Below are 6035 nucleotides of genomic sequence, written 5' to 3' on the forward strand. Positions count from 1 at the left end.
TAGATCTGCATATTCCATTTCGCTAGCTGCCATTTCTTATTACTGACGGTAGTGAACCTAGCTAAATTATTCAGGGCTGCAATATAACTCACTCTAGGCATCGCTTCGAGTTTAATAGTCTGTAATATTCTCAGCTTTGTTTTTGTTTTGGTTTTACTGCGGACTATTTTTTTTAGTGGTCATAATATTTTCTCTAATCGCACAAACATAGCCTAATTTCTCTTTCACGTGGCTTGCACGATAGAATAGAAACCCTGGTAATCGACACTCCCATCCGGGTAAAGTTTGCACAGTTCACAGAAAAGCTGTGGCTTGCACAAAACGCCGAATGTTTAGAATATAATTTATAGCATTCATTTCCCTTATCTGATATTTTTTGTAGTAAATGCGTATGAATTTGATGACTTCTAAAGAAAATTCAAGACCATACGTTTTGTATTCTATTTATTTCGAATCTTCGAGGATTAAAAACTGTTCAGAATCTCTTAACAAAACACGTGTTTGTTCATGGAAAAAAAGGAGCTTCAGCATATCGTTTACGCCGCCAAATCTTTTCCAAGCATTGATCAAACTGCGCCAGCATGGTACACAGCGAATTCTCTCCAATGATTTCACAGCGAAACTTTTCGGTGTCCGTGATGTTTCATCAGGCTCCTCCAGCACTCTTCAGCCGGAGAAGCCTGCCAGACAAACAAAAAAAAAAACAACTAATAACAATGTCTGTGTTCTCAGAGTACGACCCTTTATTGCAAACCCTACCCACACATGCAGGTTGTGAAATCAGCAATAGGAGAAGAAAATAAATATAAAGCCAACGGCGTAGCTGACCAAGAAAGCCCTCCTATGTACACTGCAACGCCTTCAATGGCGTTTCTTTTGTATTGATTGTATAGGCTGTGTTCCAGATATTTCTATTTCCCCCACGTGGCACGCAAACACATCGCCTTCCTCTGATTTGTTCTTGCACTTTAATGCAGATTAAATTCTAAAGGAGAAACAGTATAAGTAATGACCATATCGCACTAGGGGTGTAACAGATCGAGTTGACATTTGAGAGGTCATTAGTGAACGCTGCGCGCAGAAAGCCATGGGCGAAGAGCTTGAGCCCATCATCACACTTCCATCTTAAAAACGAGGTAAAAAGCACATGAGCTCAACTAAATTCATTTATTTAAGTTTTACGAGAGCATATAAACGTGCTCGCAGCGCTTGATATGTGTCTTCGGACTATCGGCCGTGCAATACAGTTGAGTTCACACCGGGATCAGGTTGTTGTAAGCTGAAAGTATAACGACCCTAAGCGCAATATCACCAGTAGATGGTCCTCCACCGCAACAACAGGCATTGAATTAATGCCTACCATTTCTACCGCAGTTTTGTGATCTATCAGTCCCCTGTCATCACATGCACAAGCACCCAAAAAGAAGAGGCGTAATCTGCCACAGTCACTATGAGTTCGGTTTAGCCCAGAAGCCTAAATTCAGTTCGGTTCAGAAGCCAAGTAACATCTTCTTGAACTATATAGTGACCCCTCCAGATAATCATGCGGCAAAAAATGTTCTTTCCGGAGCGACGCGAAGGACTTGCCTCTCGATGTGAATAGCACTGCGATGAGCACCCACGACAGTGGTTTACGGTGGCGTGCAGATGGCATCTCGTTTCTGCGGCTGGCACTACAAGGCTCAGGACGCTTTTGCTGGCACCTCTCAGGTAATAAGATGTACATTACGATATAAACAAATCAAAAGTAAACGCCAGCTTTGTTAACAACGCTTGGACAATTCGTATTAAAAACTGTGCAAAATCGTCTTACGTTCATTTCGAGACTAATTATTTATTTTGGAAAGTTTATAGGACCTGTCTTCTAACTAGTTTCACGGAAACAATGTGGTACCTAGGCTAAGCTTATTGTACACAAGAGCAGGATACGTTGCTGGGCAAGCTGGTTCATGACCATGAAAAGACTTCCCATTTTCTCTTATCTCCGTTTTATGCCTTTCTAAGCCTCTGGTGGCAAAACTTGGCAAACTTGCTTGTTCTTCGAGTAAACCTCAGTAGGCAAGTGTACGCTCGTTCTGTTTTGTCCTCACTTATGAATGTCTTTTTTTTTTGCGCAACTTATATTTCCATTCTCGTATACAAGCCTTAGCTTGGTCCACTTTACTCAATCCTATTGTGAGCTTTAGTATAGATTGCTTTTTTTTTTCATCTGTGAGTGAAAACATTTGCTTTCCAATTCAACTTTAAACATTTTTTTTCAGAATCATTTGACGCCATTACAGTGCGAGGTCAGCACATACTGGTATCAAATGCTTTGTTTCGTTCTCCTGTTTCCCGTCTAAGCTTTAAAACTTTTTTATGGTGTTCGTAGAAGGCTATATTTCCTTGTGCTAACTTCTTCCTGAAACACACCCGGGAATCTGTCACTTCTTTTGGCTGTCTTTGACCCAGGAAGCCATGCAAACCTAAGTTACTGGGGGAGTGCTTCAATTCTTAAATTCGTCCACATCATTAAGCCCATAAGATCAACTCCTTGCTGGGGAAGTACCCATCGCTATGAGCTTATTCATGCCAGCCTTTAATGAGTTCATATTGCGCAACTACGCTTCCACACCAAGCACAACTAGCGTCAGAAATGTGATGCATGTTTCAGTATCGCTACCTGCACGTAAACCGTCACGTAATTAGTAAGCGTTCTGTGTGGTCTTGACTATAAACGAAAGAGACTGTCTTGACGGCTCTGCACGGCACAGATCGCTTCATAAAACACATTTAAAACACATACAAAAAGAACGCTAAGGAAAACAGAAAGAACGCAGCTCTAGCTACTCCTAGCGGAAAAGCTATAATGTGGATGTTACAGATGAAAAGTGCTACAACTTGCTCACGTGAGATGATGTGTGCTTTTTCATTAAGCGCAATCTCATCTTCATCACTGGCTGCACGACGTAGCGGCGCGGAGAATGGCAGCAGGTTGAGGCCACGTCATTAGGAACGCGGCGTCGACTCCGGGATTTCTTGTAGCGGAGATAAAACGTCCACAGCCAGCAGGTCTGCACGTCGACGCCCAGACGCCCTGCCCAGACTTGGGCCCGCGTTCCATGACGACGGTATACGCCGCGGACGGCAAGATTGGAACGTCAACCGGCAGTGCCCGCGCCCTGTCGGTAGGCCTAGTGGCCCGACGAAGCTTGAAGACGGCCTTTCTCCTCACCTGACGCCTGGAATTTTCTGCTGCACATAGGCCACGTCACGCCACGCCTTTTTGTTGTTATTTTTCTTGTCTTGAAGGAGTTAATAGCGTGTACACTGTAAACATAAATTCGCCGGAATATAAGAATAAATGGCCACCGTCCGCTTTGGAACTGCCTGTAATAAAATAGTGCGACATGCAGTAAGGGATGAAAATGAGAAAATCTCCCTTTCCAACGGCCGTCACGAAACCAAAGAGTAAATTCGAGCATTCATATTAATTTAGTACTTTCCCAAAAAGGAGTACGTCGGCTTCAATACTTCTCACACCGTAAAGGATTTTAAGAAGTATCAGTCGATTTGGGTAATTAGCCCAAATGCGGATATGTGCGCTAGTACGAGTTCAATTGTCGGTTGGAGCTACAAATTACTAGGTGATACCAGGCTACCACCTAATTACCACTCCAACTCCTCCATTCGTTTAACTACTGTGCAAACACCACTCGAATCAAGTTCTCCTAACCGGAGCTGCTCATTCCGCTTAGCACGGTGCGCACAGGGGCGGTGCCACTTGATTACCGCCTTAGGTTCTCGCCTGGTTAACCACTGGCTACATCTTCGCAAGTAAGCCACCCAGTTGGCAGATGAGCAGTGGCGCAGTGGAGCAAGGCAGGTGCTATGGCAGGTGTTGCCATCGGTGGAGCTTGGGTTGGGTTTCGACAAAGGTTGCTCTTCCCCGAGCTGCCTTTCAAGATTAAATATGCGGCCACCTGACACGGTGGGCAGGTTGCCCACCACCCGCTGGGCAGGTGAGCAGCATGCCACAAAACCGGCTTCAGACGGACACACATACAACCAGACAGACAAACAAGCACACAACGCACAAATGCAGGGAATGGTCGTTGTAAGTGTTAGCGCACTAAAACTCCTCTCTCAGCGTCTGCCCGCCGCCTGGTGGCAGCTGCCGGTTCGCCGCGCTTGCAGGTGACAACGCCGGCTTTTTCTACGCTGCTTGATCGCTTCTCGCCTCTGCTCTTGCTGCTTCATCAGCGTTTGTCATGATACAAGGCACTGGATCGCCTACGCCTTGCACCGATACGTGCTGCGCAGACTCTGCCTCAGAAAATGCCTGCGTGTTTGCGGAACGCTTGGTGTTGCTTCGCTTGCGCCGCCAGACCGCGAGAGGCGTAGCCGGCCTATCTCAGTCGAGCCAACATGGCGGTGCGTGACGCGTCGGCCTCCACGCAGCCGTCAGCTCACCGCCCTCCCCATTACGCGCGCTTGCCGTGATACAAGAAACTGGACATCATTGACCTGGCAACAACGTGCTGCATTGAACGCCTCACGTAAGCAGGCAATACGAGCGGAAGCAACGACTAGCCATTTATTGTCTGCGCAGTATAGTAATGTTGCCGGCTGCCATTTCGCCGTGCCGACATGGCGGTGTGTGTGTGATGCATCAGTTTTATCGGCACGGACGGCCCCTCGTTCGTTCGCTGTATCTTCACGTGAATCTGCCGGGGTACTAAAACCGGATTATTATCGTCGTGTATATGGTAAGCACTATTGAACTGTCATTTGTTTCCACTGGCGCGCATGCAGTAAACGCCATTCACTCTTTAGTTGGTGGCGACATGCTGTGAACCCCGCAAGGAATTTGGGTGCACCGATACGAAAGGCTTTGTCGTCGCCCCGAGGAGCCAACTCGCACAGCGCTAAGTAAGTATCTGAGAAATTTATTGTTGCATGCTGCTTAAAAAAGTGCATGGCAGTGCAGTCGTGGCTCTTTACTTTAATGTGTACAAGTGGAAGTATGCACAGCTTTTCCGGGCACCAAACTTTCTCCATGTATTTAAGGACCATGAATATGGACAAGCTGTCAAGGCAATCAGCAAGATGAAAACTCAAGAATCCCATTGGGGTCCAAGAATTACTGCCACGTTATTATCAACAGCGATGAGAACAAAATCTCCTCTACCCTAATCGGCGGCTTCCTTTCGCGTGTTTTAAGAGGGCCCTGCGATGCAAACAAAGCAAGGATTATTATTCTTTGTAATCATAGCATAGGACATGGCGATGCCACAGCAGCCAATGAGATGGCCTAAATTCTTATATTTTACGAGCTGGTGGCGTTGAAACGTAGCAGCGATTTTCGACAGTGGGCTTGGGGTGCCAAATATTCTATAAAATACGAACATTGTAGGATACGAACAATAACAAGCCACTACCCGTTGATAGATGATCAAGCGTGAAAAGCGAAACTTTTTTAGATCGCACTTGAATCTTTATTGAGTTACGTTTCCTGAAGTGTAATTATGTCTGGAGTTAGTTTATTGGATATACAAATTAAATCATTCGAACCAGAAAGAATGGACCACCCATTCGACTGCAACACTATCAGCGACGCTATTTTGCTGATAGTGCCAAAGCGACGACCACCTTTTTCAAAACACTACATTTAGATTCAGAGTTACGGTGATTCTTTGTTGTCTTCGTCAGAGGGCAAGACGAACCAGAAATACTTAATGGAGACAACCTGCGCTGTTGAGCAAGCACCTCGGACTTTATGTCAACGCACTGTACTGATGATACTTCTGCCACACTGTAATTTGTATATCCGCTGGAGGAGTAGTCAGAGGTCCTAATTGCATTCAACATAGTGGACTTGTAGACGTAAGCAGAGAGGTTTGGGGAGGTGCAACCAAAGCAGTAGTGACTGTGCCACAAGGATTAACAGTGGAGGCTTGCAGATAATTGTACATCTGAGATGCCATGACTTGCGAAATGCGCGTATTATAGATTCTCTACAATGCGATTCATGGCATTTGCGATTGATTTTCCCA

This window comes from Amblyomma americanum, chromosome 6 (genome assembly GCF_052857255.1).
Source record: "Amblyomma americanum isolate KBUSLIRL-KWMA chromosome 6, ASM5285725v1, whole genome shotgun sequence".
In the NCBI taxonomy this organism is placed as follows: Eukaryota; Metazoa; Arthropoda; class Arachnida; order Ixodida; family Ixodidae; genus Amblyomma; species Amblyomma americanum.